At 35.0% G+C, this 18720-nt stretch overlaps 2 pseudogenes; one reads left to right on the top strand and one right to left on the bottom strand.

Moving 5' to 3' along the window:
* The first annotated feature begins 700 nt into the window (after positions 1-700).
* On the top strand, positions 701-4934 carry LOC124542482 (annotated as a pseudogene).
* Positions 4935-14467: 9533 nt separating this feature from the next.
* Positions 14468-16182, bottom strand: LOC124542481 (annotated as a pseudogene).
* Positions 16183-18720: the final 2538 nt, after the last annotated feature.

Genomic DNA, 18720 nt, shown 5'->3' with positions numbered 1-18720 from the left:
TATTTTTCGGTAAATTGTACAGGAAAACATTTAGCGAAGTGTTATTATAGATAATAATTTTACTCTGCTTAAGATTAGAATCCGTAATTAAATTCAATTTCGAAATTAAAACTGAACGAACGGACTGTACTCTAATGCAAAATTCTAAATACGATTCACCTTGCCTAATTTTCATGGATTCAAGTTCGATAGCAATGCATATATCGTTCGATAAATGCATATATGGATCCCCAAAGTGCAACGTTAATAATTCCTTGAATTCGTCCCATGTCGTTATATCCTCGCGTTCACTGATAAGGGCCGCCGCATTGTCTTTAAGTCGGCTCATTATGGAATGCATAACATACATATTTTGTGTCGGACCCCCTACATATTTTTAATAACGTATTCGCACTGTCTAATAAAAAGATTTAATTGACTTTTATCTCCGCCAAAAAGTGGGATTAATTTAAGAATTTCAGTTGGGATGAGAACTATTTATATCGCGGTCTATTTAATAAAATAAAAATCACTATAATTACCTCTTACACTAATACAATGTTATATTATATCTAAATGTATTATTATTAATATTATATTTCATTCGCTTTATTCGAAGATATAATTCAACAATGTAGTTCCTTTTATCGTACTGGTAACATTCGCACTTTTAGATAACCCTACTTTCCTTTTTTTTTTTTTTTTTTTCTACCCGTCTTGACAGGCTGTACTAATCTTCATTCTTTTATCTTGCGCGGTAACAAGCACACGTCCGTTTATAATATTTAAAAATATGCCGAAACGTAAGCAAAAAAGTGTGGAATATTATGAAGCAAAAATAAGGAAATTGCAACAAAAATCGAAAAAACGCCGTCGTCGAATAGCTTATTCTTCGTCCGACTCCGAAATAAACCAAGGTAATTACTCATATTAATAATACCTACATACCTTTGTGAAATATTTCGCTGATTTCTCTAAAAGTATCTCTAAGTTATCTTCTATTAAATAGAAGATAGCATGATGCTTAAAAATAGCCCCTAAGTTTAACAAAAGTTAAACAGGCGGGTTGTTAAATAATGTAATAAATTATTCAATTTCTTGACAACTCCATCCTTATAATAAACTTTATTACATCTCTAAGCTAGACAAAGTTTAGCATGATGTATAAAATAAATCGACAAAAAAAATTAAAATAAAAGTGTATTTTTCTTTTTGTTGCGTAGATGTCGGTAGTCAAGAAATAAACACGTTAGAGACAGCGATAGAACCCGATCCGATACCCGAACCTGAACAGGCTTCCGACCTGCTTACGACTGAGCCTGCACAAAATATGCTGCCAGTCGAAAAACCTCCAGAAACATCTGTGCCTGATATCGATCCAGATTTTTTGTCAGCACTTGGTGACGCGGTCGAGGATATCCCAATTTATGGGGATAAAATCCACGATAGCCTTGCGCAACGTTGGACTCCAATTTTAAAAAAGGGTCTGTTACAGGAAGTTAAAACAAAACTTCTCAAGGAATACCCTGTACCTGACAACTGTAGGTTGTTAAAAGCTCCAATATGAAATCCTGAAATATCAGCGGCAGTCGCTGAAGTGGTAAGAAATAGAGACAAAAGTATTCAATCTAAGCAGGATCAGCTGGGTCAAGGTATCGCTGCTATCAATAAGGCTCTTACCTTGTTACTCCTCGGCGACGACAAAGTACAAGCAATTAAAATTCTTTCAGATGGTTGTAGAATACTTACCGACCTACATTTTACTGAAACTCAGCTTAGAGCTAAGTTAATATCACCTTGTATTCAAAAGTCTATCTTATCATTAATTGAAGACCGAAACAGAGACGAAACTCTTTTTGGTGCTGATTTGCCCGATAAAATAAAGTCTTCGAAAGCCATAGAAAAACAAGGCCATCAAATAATGAAAAGTTCTGTTAATAAGATGACAAGGCAGCCACCGGTCGCACCGGCCACGAGATCGCACCAGGAAAACTGGCGAGGCCCTCCTCGTTATTCCTCGTCGAGCAGGGGGGGGCGAGGAGGGCTGCACAGAGCAGTTCCGGTCCATTATCGCCGCATTGCCACAGTCACAGCACCGATGACGCCACGCGCCACGACATCATCCAACCAACAGAAACAACGTGCCCCGCGCCAGTAATACAGGTACACGCGGGGAGACTACAATATTTTTATGACTGTTGGTCAAATATTACTAACAACAAAGCTGTACTTAATTGGATTAAAAATGGCTATAGTATACCCTTATCTCGGACAGTATCACAAAGTTTAATACCGACTAATAATTTATTTTCTAGTAAAGAAATAAATAACATGTTACTGGCCATTCAAGATTTAATAAAGTTAGGTGCAGTATCTAGATGTAAACCACAGCCAGATCAATTTATATCTAAAATATTTTTAGCTCCCAAATCGAACGGAGGCCAGAGATTTATTTTAAATTTAAAAACATTTAATAAGTATGTTTCTAATAACCATTTTAAAATGGAGGATTTCAGAACAGTTTCAAAAATTATTCATCCTAATATGTTTATGGCCACTATTGACTTTAAAGAATCTTATTTACATGTCCCTATTAACAAAGAACAAAGAAAATATTTAAGATTTATTTTTCGATACAAAATTTATGAATTTAATGCAATGCCCTATGGGTTATGTTCTGCACCTAGAACTTTCACAAAAATTATGAAGGAAGTTATGATCTATCTTAGGCGTCAAGGATTTTTATCCGTTATTTATTTAGATGATATTTTGTGCTTAGGATATACTTATAATGATTGTTTACAAAATGTTAAAGAAACATTAAAGTTGTTAAATTGTTTAGGTTTTATTATCAATTTAGAAAAGAGCTCTTTAGAGCCAAATAAAGAAATAAAGTTACTTGGTTTTATGTATAATTCTATAAATATGACATTATCGCTACCGTTTAAAAAACGCGATTATATATTATCTCTTACGAAGAAATATTCTAGTCTACCTTTATGTACGGTTAGGGAATTTTCACATTTCATAGGTGTCCTTACAGCGGCTTGTCCCGCCGTAAGGTATGGTTGGGTATACACTAAGCGACTTGAAAGACAAAAATTTCTAGCTTTACAAAATTTAAATAATTACGATATTAAATTTAAACCATCAGCTGAGATTTTATCTGACCTAAGATGGTGGATAAAAAATATTCAAACCACCGCTTGTCCATTAAAATTATTAAAATATGAATTAGAAATTTTTACGGATGCGTCTAGATCTGGTTGGGGCGCATTTTGTAATGGTCAACGAGTGAACGGGAAGTGGAAGCGTAATGAAATTAAATTCCATATCAATTATCTAGAACTTCTAGCAGTATTTTTTGGCTTAAAGTGTTTCGCACGAGATAAATTTAATACAAATATTTTATTAAGGGTTGACAATACAACTGCTTTGAGCTATATTAACCGGATGGGTGGTATCCAATATCCCCATTTAAATAATCTCAGTAGAGAAATTTGGCAGTGGTGTGAGATGCGAAATATTTGGCTAACAGCTTCGTACATTAATACTAAAGATAACAAAGAAGCAGATGAGGAGTCTAGAAAAGTAAATCCCGATATTGAATTGTCTTTAAGTAATTCTTCATTTCAAAATATTGTAAAATATTTTGGCAGACCAGATATAGATTTGTTTGCATCTCGCACCAATGCCAAATGCGATAAGTACGTGTCATGGAAACCCGATCCAGACGCACAAGCAGTTGATGCCTTTACTATCCCTTGGAATAGTTCTTTTTACGCTTTCCCTCCCTTCTCGTTTATACTAAGATGTCTCCAAAAAATTAAAATTGAAAAAGCAGAAGGAATCCTGGTCTTTCCATTTTGGCATTCACAACCATGGTTTCCCTTATTAAAAAGTATGATTGTGTCTGACATAGTGTTTCTTGATTCAAATAAACATATATCTAAGTCTTGTTCCAGGAATTACAAATGCAAAGATTTACCCTGGGTGTAGCCAAGCTCTCCGGGAAGCTTTCGCCAAACGCGGAGCTCCCAATACATCCTTAGAATTAATGTTAGCTTCTTTGGCAAAAAACACATTATCACAATATAATGTTACCTATAAAATTTGGTGGGAATATTGTTACAATCATAATATCGATCCTTATTTGGATTCAGTTGCCTCGATAATGACATTTTTAACCAACGAATTTAACCGAGGTGCTGCTTATGGCACCTTAAATAGTCATCGCTCTGCTCTTTCATTACTCTTAGGAAATGATCTAGGTTCTGTAGAACAGATCAAAAGACTTCTTAAAGGCGTATTCAGATTGAGACCAACCGTACCCAAATATTCTTTCACATGGGACCCACAAATAATTTTAAATTATATTTCAAAATGGGGCCCCAATAAAGAATTAACCTTAGATAAGATTACTAAAAAATTGGTCATCTTACTTGCCCTATGTACAGCCCACCGTGTTCAAACGTTTTCATTAATAAAAATTGACGATATTAAAATTAATTCAAACGACGTTCAAATTGTTATACGGGATCTAATAAAAACTTCATCTGTTGGTCGAGACCAACCAGTACTTGTTTTACCTTATTTCCGAGACAATATTAATATTTGCCCGGCTTCTTGTGTGAAAGAATATTTGTCACATACAAAAAGTATTAGATCTAATGTTATGCAAAATCTATTGTTAACAGTAAAGCGACCGTACCATGCAGCGAGTACACAAACGATTAGTCGATGGATAAAGCAGGTGTTGGCGGAGAGCGGCGTGGACGTAACGCAGTTCGGTGCTCACAGCACGCGACACGCAGCTACTTCCACGGCGCGTGCCGCCGGCATTTCCCTTGATCTGATCAGGAAAACAGCCGGCTGGACCCAAAACTCGCAAACTTTCGCAAAATTCTATAGTCGATTCTATAGTCGATTAATGATCGAAGTACTTTTGCTTCTGCTGTACTTACAATTAGTGATGATAACAATTAATTTTAAATCCATTGAATAATTGATACTCATTTGTAACAATGAATGATTTTGATTAATTAATAAAACTTAATCAAAAGAGTCTTTTATTTTTTAAGAACCCAGCTTTTAATATAACATTAAATAAAGTAGGTATAATTATTATGTAATGGTGAACAAAATAAACATTTGCAAAACTAGGATAACAAAATTTTACATTAATACTCTAAACATCTACATTGTTGAATTATATCTTCGAATAAAGCGAATGAAATATAATAGATGATCAAACGAACTTCTGAAGTGAAGTTCGATCACTATTATATGAATTCGCTTTATTCGAAGATATGTAAATCCCCTCCCACCACAAGCCCCGTAAAATTTTGTTTCTTTCTCTAAAATAATGAAGATTAGTACAGCCTGTCAAGACGGGTAGAACAAAAAAAAAAGAAAGGAAAGTAGGGTTATCTAAAAGTGCGAATGTTACCAGTACGATAAAAGGAACTACATTGTTGAATTATATCTTCGAATAAAGCGAATTCATATAATAGTGATCGAACTTCACTTCAGAAGTTCGTTTGATCATCTATTATTAATAATTTTTTATTTACTTAATATTATTTTTGAATTTTACTTAATATTATTCACAAAAATTCATGTGAGAGATAAAATACAAATATTATATGTATAACTAAATTCCGATTTCACAAATTTTATATGAAAACCAGATAACAGTTAAAAAGAGAGAGTTCCAATCTCTAGATAAGAAAACTCTACAATTTGAATAGGCATGAAATAGGTAAGGAAGGTGAAAACGCTTACTCACCAACCAGCCAACGCCATCAGCATCGCTCCAACCTTGACGAATTTATTTGTTCGATGGATCGCCGTCCGCGCCTAAAAATCGCGATAATCGGTAAATTTAGATACCCGAATATTTACGCAAATGCGCTATAATTACGACGATCCTGTCCGCAATGCCAGTCAAGTTTACGAAGAGGCAAATAGATTTTTTTAAAAAGTAAAAAATATATATTTAAAATAATTGAGGATTGAATTAAACACGTCTGAACAGATTTGGATGCTCAGTTTAAATCTGAATTTCTTGCCCACAGTCCCATTACCAATCCCAATCCCATTACCCGAATATTTACGCGAATGCGCTATAATTACGACGATCCTGTCCGCAATGCCAGTCAAGTTTACGAAGAGGCAAATAGATTTTTTTAAAAAGTAAAAAATATATATTTAAAATAATTGAGGATTGAATTAAACACGTCTGAACAGATTTGGATGCTCAGTTTAAGTCTGAATTTCTTGCCCACAGTCCCATTCTTCATTTACCCAAGCACCGAGGTATTTGTACATACGCACCCGCTCTAGGTATTTACCTTCCACCTGAATTTTTGGCTTAAGATTTTTATCCCCCGATACAACCAGAAACTTGGTCTTGCTAATATTCATGCTCAACCCTGCCTTCACACTGCACTCGTTAACCCTGTTCACCAAAGTCTGTAGGTCCTTTTCTGAAGAGGCTATAAGTACGGTATCATCGGCGCATCGTAGGTTATTCACGACTTTACCGTTTATCTTGATGCCTACCTCTAACCCCTACAGAGCTTCAGATATTACAGCTTCCGAGTATATGTTAAAAAGCAGGGGAGACAATATACACCCCTGACGGACACCACGGCGAATCTCAATTTGATCGGTCTCTGAATGCTCAACTCTCACAGCTTCTCTTTGTTTTTAATACAAGTTCTTAATAACCCGTAAGTCCTTGCCATCTAGACCTACATCCATTAGACGTTCCATAAGTAGGTCATGTCTTACGCGATTGAACGCCTTCTCATAATCAATGAAGCACAAGATAACGTTGGTCTGCATGTCTTTGCATTTTTGTACTAGAACTATTTAGAAATATTTTAAGTACGTGGCTCATTAAGCTTATTGTGCGATATTCTGCACATTTCTTTGCTTTTGCCTTTTTTGGTAAAGTAATAAATGTGGACTTTAGCCAATCGTCGGGTAAAGAGCCTGAGTTATACACCTGGTTGAAAAAGTTGGTTAGGGCGTTTACGTGTTCTTCTTCCAACAGTTTGAGAATTTCTACTGTTTTACTGTCGGGACCTAAAGCTTTACCAGTTTTAGCAGATCCAAGTACTTTTTCACCTTTGTTGTTAAAAATGGTGGTCCAGAGTCATCCGTAACAGTAACATTCGCGGAGCTCCTAGAAGTATCCTCAAACATTTTGACTATGTAGTCACTCCAAACCTTTTTCTTGCTTTCTAAGTCATGAAGAATATTGCCCTGATCATCACATAGTGCATTCAAATTGTGAGTTTTATTAAGCCCCGCAAGTGTTTTGATCTCCTTGTGAAGGTTAAACCCGTCATGTAGTTTCAAAAGGCCTTCGATACGTTCGCATTTGGTCTCATAGAATTTATCTCGAGCAGCTCGATTTTTTCTAGCAATGAGCCTATCTAATTCGTCGTACCTCTTTGGGTCTGCGGTTTTATATATTCGGCGTTTATCCATTAATTTCAGGATCTCCTCAGTCACCCATTGCTGTTTCTTGACTAGATGATCAGGCTGCAGATAAGTCCGACAAATATTGCTGACTGTATCCTTGAGTGTTGACCACGTTGTCAAAGATGTTGATGGGCAGGTCAGGTGCTCGTTAGCCCATTCGTTTATAGCGTTTGAAACTCTTGCTTTAACACGTTCAGTGCCAGCGACAAGCCTAGCGTGTTCATGCGAATTTCTATAGCCACGCCGCGAACACGCTAGGCTTGTTCTAAGAATTTCAGTGATATCTTAAAAACTAGGCTAAATTATTCATTCAAACTAATTGTGTGCAATCTTCAAGCGATAAGCTACTGAGTTTTTAAGTGGCCCGTTAAAAATAATAATTTTTTTTATTTTAGAAAAAAATGTCTTTTGTAATGCCGGCGACACGCTAGGCTTGTTCACTTATTAAGGATAATCATAGATTGTCAAACTGTTTTTTCAACAAACCACATTTTATTAATGCCAACCAATTTGTTGACAATTGAACTAATTTTGTTATTGTTTTCTCAAATTTGAGGAACTTTGTTACATTTTTTTTTGTACAAATATCTATTATTATAAAAATGCCGCGTGTTCGCGGCATTATGTATGCCGGCATCGCTATAAGCATAGGAAAAATTTAGGTGGCAGTGAACGTGTTAACAATGGGTTCTTTCAGCATATTTAAATCGTAATATTCTTCGTATCGTAATATTCTTAAACAATTATAATATGTGATTTTCTTCTTGTCGCTATTATAGTAGATATATATATATATATTGTTTTGCTTACTTTGCCAATATGTATTTTATATATTATTTGTTGTGCAATGATGTTTTATACTTGTAGATGTAGTGATACAACATCGTTTTAATTTTGGAAGATATTTTAAGTTTCATCACTTAAAATATCTTCCAAAATTAAATTGAATTGAATTTTATCGATAGTTATATAACATCATTGGTGTTTTGTACTTTATTTATTTATTCACTTTATTGCACAATTATTTAACAAAAAATAAATTGAGCAAAAGGCGGGCTTAAAGCTATATAGCCTTATCTACCAGCCAACCTTAGCACGTGCAAGAAAGAGCGTACAGTAGATGCATAACGCCATCCTTATATTGAATTACATTATACAAATACACACATACATACATATATATACACATATATATAAACATACACACACTTACATAAATATATATTATAAATATATACATATAACATACATTTAATAATATTCTAATGATAAAGTAACAAAAAGTTAACAATAATACTAAATGTACAGTGTAATAATAACAGCTTAAATAAAAGGGAACGAAACCAAGAAAGGCGATAAAAGCTAAGACTTATATTTCTTTAAGAAAAATTATTTTACCCTACTTTTGAACAAATCCCTAGAGAACGTTTCTCTGATGACGACTGGTAATTCATTCCAAAGTCGTATAGCGTTGACAGTGAAAGAATTAGACACAAAACCAGATGTGTGAGGAGGAATAGAAAGAAGAAGGTTATGAGAAGAACGAAGATGCCTAACACGATTATCGGAAAGAAAATTAAATTTGGACTTAAGATAACAAGGAGCAAGTGGATTATAAACAAGAGAGTGTAGAATATATAGTATTCTTAAATGCCTACGATCTTTAATAGGTAGCCAATTTAGCATTAACCGATATGAAGAAATGTGCTCAAATTTACGGAGGCCATAAATAAATAAATATCTAAGGCCATAAATCGTATGCAGGTGTTATGCAATCTTTCGAGTTTACTTAAAAGTGTTACATTAAGATCGGGGTAACATGCATCACCATAATCTATAATTGGTAACAACAGACACTTTACCAGTTGGATTTTTGATTTAATAGGCACAAAGTTTTTAAAGTGTAGCGTGGCATAAAACTTGCGCGAAACCTCATTGAATTGGTCAGACCATTTCAACGAGTTATCGATTAAAACACCCAAATCTTTAACCTTAGATGAAATAGGCATAACAGTTATTAAATAGTAAATCAGGTAAGGGTGGTAGGCTTTGAATTAAAGCTAACTGCCTAGGGCTCCCAATAATAATAGCTTGGCATTTTGATGGGTTAACACTAATTCCATATTTTTTTGACCAAGAGGCAATACGAGAGAGATCGTTATTAAGGGCGGTAATAGTGTCAACCAGGTGGTCTACGCTGCACTGTTTATAAAGCTGCAAGTCGTTGGCATAAAGATGGTACTGGCATGAAAGAATTGAGGAAATAGAGTTAATAAATAATGAAAATAGTAGTGGAGAAAGAATACCGCCTTGAGGAACACCAGCAGCAACATCGCACCAGTCCGATCTATCGGTTCCAACACAAGTTGCTTGCTTGCGTCCACGAAGATAAGAAGAAAACCACTGGAGAGCGATGTCTGAGATGTTTATGCGAGATATAAGAGAGAGTAATAAGTCATGATCGACTGCATTAAACGCGTTACTAAAATCGATGAGTATGAGAATCGTCAGTCTTGTTTTCCATACCCTCTCTAATATCCTCGGTAACTTTAATTAGTGCAGTAGTAGTGCTATGGCAATGGCGAAAACCAGACTGAAGTGGATTTTAATAGGTCACAGGACAACAGATAATCAGATAATTGAAAGTGGACAATGGATTCTAAAATTTTTGAGAGAAAGGGAAGGATGGAAATAGGACGATAATGGGAAGGCGTAGAGGGATTTGGAATCTTAGCTAGTGGTAGAACTAGGGCTTTTCGCCACAGTTCGGGAAAAGTACTAGTGCGTAAGGAAAAATTAATAATGTGGGTTATTAAAGGCAATAATGTTTCTAAAATGTGTAAAATCATCGTGCGACCTATCTCATCACATCCAATTGCTTTAGATTTAATTGCCATAATACGTTTCCGAACGTCAGCATCACTCACCAGGGTGAAAGAAAATGAAGTGTCCTTACATATTGGCAGGCAATGAATCTTTGAAAGAGTATCGAGTTTAATATTGTCATCGAAAACAGGAGGAGACTGGAAGTGGCGATTAAGACTATTAATGTCAATAGAGATATTGTTTGAAGAGTTGGAATTTTTGCCGATGCCAATAGACTTTAGAAATTTTAATGTGTCTGAAGGAGACGAGTTACAAATTTTATCAGAGATGTATCGGCGTTTATAAGTTCTGCACATCTGGTTACACCTATTTCTTGCAGCCTTATAGACAGACCAGTTAAGTTCTGTACGGTCAGACTTAAATTTACGAAATGCACGATCCCTTTTTGCCATGGCATTCCGGATGTCACTGTTTATCCAAGGCGCAGACCCTCGGTTTTTAATTTTTACTAAACGCAAGGAAGCATGCATGTCGTATGAGCAAAGAAAGTCCAGCTTATCGTCGATCGTATCCAATTCATATATCTGATCCCAATTAATTTTAGTAGCATCTGTCTCTAATTTATTAAGATTAAGGTTAGAAAAAATTCTTAAGGATGCAGTTTGAACTGTAGGCTTAGGACTTTTAATGCTATAGGATACGTAAACTAAGTCGTGTTGAGAAAAAGCAGGAGCAGAAAGTTGGCCATATTTAACAACACGTTTAACGTCAGAACAGAGTATAAGATCTAAGAGAGAATCTGAAGTTAAGGTGTGATGTGTTGAAGATAGCTGTAGAATTTCAATGTTCACTGAATTAACTATGGAGCGCAATTTAGTCGCTCGAGTGTCATTCTTCATCAAACACGTGTTGAAGTCACCCATAATTAAAAGTTCATTGAAGTTGGATAAAAGATTCTCGAAAATGTCTTCTAGTGTTGAGAAATAGTCAATAGTGGGAGGGCAATATACTACAACCAGGACTATTTTCCTTCCACAAGCAATTTCCAAAAAAAGAAATTCAGGGGAAGGGTTAGAAGAAGAAGAAGACTGGCAGATGATTTTATAGCTAAATTGACTTTTTAAATAAGTGGCGACACCACCTCCTCTCCTCCCAACACGATCGTTTCTTACTAATACAAAACCAGGAATGGGAAAACACGCTGAAGAAAGTGAAGGTTTTAACCATGTTTCAGAAATCAAGAGAGCATGAATACAGTTGAGATTAAAAGAACTTAATAGGTCCGTGTAATGACTAGGCACACTTTGAGCATTAATATGGCAAACATTAAATTTTTTATCTAAACCACAAAATTCGGCGGTTAGAGTATCCCCTAAAGTTATTAAACTGTAATTGTTATAACTATGAGAGCTATTAAACGATTCATCCCCAGATTCAGCTGAGTAATAAGAGTCGTCGCTTGACATCATATTATGTTGTGTATTTGTTTTTACTTTAAAAATATATGTATAAATAATAAATAATGAAATATATATATATAAAATTATAATATAAACAAAAAAAAAAACTAAAACAAAGCGCAGGAATAAAATCTCTTTTTTGCACTGACTGCTGGACTTGGCAATTCAACAAAAGCATTACAGCAAAAGCATATGATCTTATACAAACTATAACTAATGAATTCTACAACTATTGTCTAAAGACAAAAAAAAAGCAAACAACACAAACGTAGTAAAATTAAAAAAAAAATAATAAAGCCATGCAACTAAACTATTCACAATTTACAAGTAAAAAACATTACAAAAAACATGGAATAAAAAAAGGACAATACGTGAATGGCTGTACTACAAAAATCAGAAAAATTCTAAAGATATACGTATGTATCTATTATTATGTAAGAAAAAAAAGGAATTTATATCTAGATATATACGTAAATATCTAATAGATAATTGTCAAAATATGTTTGAGTTGTCAGTGTTGTTACTCAAATGTAGATATATAACAAGGATGGCTCAAAATACCAGAATCCAAGTTAAGGTTGTCATATTGACGTACGCTTGTCAAACTAATTTTAAATCAAATTGAAATATTTATCTACTAACAACAATAACAAGATTGTGAATTAATAGGTAGTTTGTAAAAAAACATATATAGTAAAAGAGCATATATAAAAGTGAAACGTTAAGCATTACAAACACGCAAAATCATATAAAGTACGTAATTGGTTATAAAAACAAAAAAAAACAAATGTAATAGAATCATCTACAACTAACATTAATAAGCACAATAACAAACAATTCACAAAACACACAGTTCATTACAAAACGAAAAGAAAATTAAAATATTGAAACAAGAAGAAAAAGACAAAAAAAAAAGGTTAACCCTTACAGCTTTTTTGCTACATTTCTACGAGTGACAATACCCGAAGTAGGACTGACCTTCTTGGAGCGTTCAGGTGGCCTATCTGATGGAGCTTTGTTGCTAGAACCACTGTCTGATGCCGTCATTTTATTAACAGTTCCCTTCTCAGGAACTGATGAGTTACCACATTTAGGGAACTTTTTGATTAAATCGTCCAAGGTTTCTCTGTTAAAGAGTCGTTTCCTATCATTGTTGGGAAGTTTAACATAAACAATGCCGTTATGAGTCCAACTGTTAGAGATACCGAAGTGTTTTCTGGCTGCACTGAAAATAGCTTGACGTGACTTTGTCAAAAACTCACTAATTGACACACTAGACGATTTAAGTTTTTTCTTACTGTACTGAACACTGTTACTGAACATTCAATCAAGAACTGTCTCGCTCTCGTGTGGTAGTGGAAAATACTTTTGGAATATTGTCCAGCAAATTCAGAGTTTTTAAAAGCCCTATACCTCTTGACGAAGTAAAAGCTTCAAAAATTACAATGACCTGTGTTTACCTTCACAATTTTTTAAGAAAAAGTAGTTCTTCTCGAAATTTGTATACCCCTCCAGGTACAGTAGACAGTTACGTTAATGGCGAATTAGTTCAGCCAGAATTTTAGAGACATACTGACAGAGAGACATGTTTTACTCCATTGGGCAATATACCTCGCAGGAGTACAACGAATGCGCTTGAAATAAGAATTAATTTTATGAATTATATTTACCAAATAAAAAATAATAGTTAGATTGGTATACCTAAATATTATTTTTTCTTTGACAAAAACTATGTACTCAAAGAAGCTGAATATGTATATCTATCGTGTAAAATGTCGGCATGCCAGGAGGAGTCCTAGCTGCATCATCAGACATCATTGATCGTTACTGAAACAGAGAGAACAAAAAAAAATTCATCGAGCAAACATAACTCGCATCATATTATTGACTAGGATATTATGATCGTAAGTAACTCGTTATCCAGTGGAAACATACCACTCAAAAGGTGAGTATAGACTACAACATTTTCTGGAGTATTTCTTTGTAATGTAACGTTCTTACGAATGATACAATACAGGCAAAAGCTCAGTTTCCAAAGCATTTCTATGTAATGTAACGTTCCTGCAAATGCTCGGCGTTATGTTACGGGTAAATGCTCACAGCGAGTGTGCATTTACCAACATTTCGTTGTACCTTGCGTTCATTCTTTTTTGAAATGTCGGACCTACAAGCTGCGTGTGCTGCATTTATCTTGATGAATTATATTAGAAGAAAAAAGAAAAATAGAAATAGAAGATGGTGGCAAATGAACATTTACAATAGAAGACAAACTCTTGGAGGTGTGCAATTATTGTTAGACTTAAAATCGCAGGAATTAAGTGGTCAATATAAGAACTTTACTGCCCTAAGAAGGCGAAGGAGAGATTAGCATTAACTTTACGTTATTTAGCTACGGGTGATTCCTTCGTTAGTTTACAGTATCTTTTTAGAATATCAAGACATAGATAACAGAGGAACTGAAAGAAAACATTCACGTGAGTATCATTATATTTTATTTAAGATCAATTCAAATAATCTGAGATCTGACTCATCATATCAAAGTTACTGCTATCTCGAGTATCGCCCCCGTCTGTATCTGCTTCATCGGCTCGACTCGGACCTCGGATTTCATTGGAAGTTGCACCTGCTCTAGTCTCTTCGATAGAGGAAGTGTAGCCTCTGTCTGTATTTGAGTCACAGGATCGGTTCTGACTTACAAAGGATTCATTTTATGTTGAAGCTGTATTATATCCTCGAGATGTTTCGTTTCCATAATTATCTCTATAGTGTTGACTGTATCCACGGGGATAGTTAAATTCTCCTTGATCAGCGCTAAAAAGTATATTCGATATAAGATGTTTTTGGTCCCTTCATTATATTTTCTTAATTTATCGGCGATAAAAGTACCGTAACTTGCTAACTCATGTCATTATTAAAATCACTCAACTCTCAAGCGGTTTTTTGCAATATATCAAATGCAATTTCCATTTTTTTGTCGTCATCTGTATTGATTTTGGAAATCATTTTCCTTTTCTTTTTTATAGGATGTGCTGACTGCGACTCGCAATCAGCCGTAGTAGCCTGCGTGTGATTTTCCTCGGTCTTGTTATCAGCCTGAAATTATAAAATATATTTTTTTTGCAGATGCCAAATTCACCTGAGGAGTGGTTACAAGTGGCAGAAGGTTATGAGAAAATATGGCAATTCTCCCATTGTATAGGCGCTATTGACGGAAATTCAAGCACCACCTGCAAGTGGCAGTGAATTTTATAATTATAAGGGGTTTTTAGTATTGTACTTATGGCAGAGTGGATGCAAATTATAAAATTATTTACATTAATATAGGTTGCCAAGGACGAATATCAGACGGTGGAGTATTCCATAACAGTATGTTATATAAAAAACTACTAGAGATTCATCTAGTTTGAATTTGCCACAGCCCTCTACACTGCCAGGTAGGCAAATGTTAATGACATATTATTTCATTGGCGATGAAGCTTTCCCTCTTATGCAAAATATGATGAAGGTTTACTCTGGAATGCATCCCAAAGGATCTACTAAAAGATTGTTCAATTACCGACTCTGTAGAGCTCAGCGCGTAGTTGACAATGTGTTTGGACTACTATCGTCAGTATTCCGTGTTTTGCGAAAGCCTATATTATTGAACCCCGATAAAGCTAAATTGATTGTAAAGTGCACATGTCATTTGCACAATTTCATTAGAAGGAATTCAGAAGGAATATGCTTACAAGAAAACATCTTACAAGATAACAATACCAGTGATTATAACGAGGGCCATTTTCAATTTATATAATTCAATTTCTTCCGCTTGCAAATCAACATCGAAACTTATCAGAAAGTGCTGTTGCAAAAATAATGAGCGATGAAATTGCTGAATACTGTTCTCAAGTGCGTTGGAGTGGCAAAACCAATATGCGTAGGTACTTACAAATTTTAATATAGAAATACCTTTTAAAAAAATTACTCACCGAATCATCAACGGGACGTGGTTTATTCTTATCCAGCATAAATTGTAAGCTTTGGTACGCAAACAACGAACTTTTGTAAATTTCATCTGCTCCTGTAAATGTAAATAAAAAAAACAATTTAAAATGAAATTCGTCTTTTTCATTTACGTAATATTTTTATCCAAACTCAATATATATCTGTTGTGTGATGTATATTTGCATTTATTGTCATCACTTACCTTTTCCAGTGCCAATACTTTTTTCAATCTTCATTTTTTCTCTTCGAAGAGAAGCTAGAAGGCTTGTCATTTTTTTTCTGCAGTCATTAGCAGAGATCTCCATTTCGGCAGCAATATCTTGCCACGCGTCGTTTTTTAATATTTCATTGTAATGTTGAGTGTGATTAGGATCCCATAAAATTACATGATTCCTGTATTTTTCATAAACAATAAAGTTTTTTCACTATCCCATGACATAGTTGAATAGAAAATAGATAATAAGTATAAATAACAAGCTAATGCAATGCACGTGTAAAATCACAGCGTCAACTTGAACAACTAAATGACCGCGCGGTCCCGCTGCGTCTTTCGTCCCTCTCCCTCCGCATCACCCCGCAACCGCGCATCGCCCGCACTCGTGGCTCGACGAAATGTTACACCAATACGCTCGACGAAATGTTACACCAATATGCTCGTTGGTTTGTAACAAGAGATCAGCGTGCTCGACGTTTAGTTCGTAAGAGCATGATACACTAGAACATATCATAGAGCGGCTCGTTGTTCTGTTACAAGTAAATGTTGTAGTCTATACTCACCTAAAAACCAGTGAGTCACAATTCCGGTGACCTATAACTTACTCAATAACCGATGGAAAACATATCCACCCAGAACCAGTAGAAAACATATCTACTCAGTATCCGATGGAAAACATATCCACCCAAAACCAGCAGAAAACATATCTACTCAAAAATCGAGCAAGTTACAGGCGTCATTGTACTTAATATTACTTAACTATAGATTAATACGAAGTCCTTAAGATTCATAGAAGAGCATGTTGCATGCTGTCAGAGTGTAGCCTTGATCAAGCATGCATCATACTCCACTAATAGGTATTCATAACTACTCACGCCAGATACTGCCAGAGAGTAGCCCCGGCCACGCACCGACGCACCGAAATATACTCAAAACTTTATCAAACTAGTTTTATGTAACAATACTACGACAAGGTACTACCGGAGAGTAGCTCCGGCCACATGCCCACGCGCACATCATACACACAAAGAAATCACACATCACACCACCAGAGAGTAGCCCAGGCATAGTGCGCTGCGCGATATTCAAAATGTTATGAATAAAAAAAAAAATAATAAATAAAAATAAGTGTCATGTAACAAAACTGCGATAAGACATTACTGGAGAGTAGCCCCAGCCACGTGCTCATGCGCACATCATTACACACACAGAAATCACACCTCACACCACCAGAGAGTAGCCCTGGCATGGTGTGCTGCGCAACATTCACTTTTCTTTTTTTTTCCTTTTTCCTCACATCATTCGTTACGAAATTTAAGTATCTATTTTAAATATTCTACTGTTATTATTCAGTACACAATATCTTTACACATAAACATAGTAGCTTAAAATATGTACGTACCGTATTGGGTTTATCCCACTTCTGATATGTAATTAAACACCTTTCTTCTTATTTATTAATATATTTCAGTACTTTCGGTGTAAACATTCAATATAAAGTACAACTTTTATACTGACAATACTAATTACTAGGGACAGTAATTACGACCAGTTGACCAAGTGACTCTTGTCAGTGCTTCAGACCAATTAAATTTTTCGACCAGCCCATCGTTTTTTTATAATGCTCCCTATTATAGTCAAATCACTTACTTAATGTTGTCTTAAATTTTCGCGATTACACATTGAAATAAAACTAGCTATAACGGATTTGAATCGAACCACGAACGCTGTAAAGTGCTCGAAACGTCGGGATGTTAAAAATAATTAATATACGCGATTCAAATCCGTTATAGCTAGTTTTATTTCAAATCACTTACTTTTTTAACAATATTGAATAAAATAGTCAAATCACTTACTTTTTTTAACAATATTAAGTAAAATAGTCAAATCACTTACTTTATTTTAACAATATTAAATAAAATAGTCAAATCACTTACTTTTTTAACAATATTAAGTAAAATAGTCAAATCAAATACCCTTTAACAAGCTTAAATGTCAAATGAAAGACTTACTTAAAAACTAATGTAATTGCTATAGAACATAGATAAACTAATAAAACAAGTAATATTTAAAAATAAAATACATTTATTTTCTACACGCCCACCGCTATTTCGCACACATACACGCATTCTTTTTCTTAGGCCACTTTTTACAACAACAGTCGTCAGTCTATTTCTCATTTTGTTAGCTGCGTCGATATTTTTTTGATTTAAAATCTCAATCGATTGTATTGTGTTCGGTTCTTTATACACCAAACTTTTCATATGCATAAAAATCCATGGGGGTCAAGTCTGGACTCCTGGCTGGCCACGGTATGGGTCCCCCTCTTCAAATCCACTTATTGGGATAATTAGTATCTAACCATTCTCTGACACTCCTTCTGTAGAGTGCGGGGCACCCATCATGTTGAAACCATATGCTACGAAGAAGGTTTAGTGGTATGTCATCGAGCAAATCAGGCAAATTCTCTCTCAAAAAATTCTCATAGCTCTCTCCATCCAAATTTGGAGGAAGAAAGAAAGGTCCGATTAAATGGTTAGATATTATTCCCATTCACTCATTAAGTCTAAAACGTCTACGAACCCTTTTTTTATGTGATAGGTGGCAAACAAGCAGGAGGCTCACCTGATGGAAAGTGACTACCACCACCCATGGACATCTGCAGCACCAGTGGGCTTGCAGGTGCGTTGCCGGCCTTTAAGAAAGGAGTAGGGAAGAGGGGGCCCAAAGAGGGCACCTTACCGAAAAATTAAAAAATATATT

The sequence above is a fragment of the Vanessa cardui genome, chromosome W (genome assembly GCF_905220365.1).
Source record: "Vanessa cardui chromosome W, ilVanCard2.1, whole genome shotgun sequence".
NCBI lineage: Eukaryota > Metazoa > Arthropoda > Insecta > Lepidoptera > Nymphalidae > Vanessa > Vanessa cardui.
This window is presented reverse-complemented; position numbering and strand designations above follow the sequence as displayed.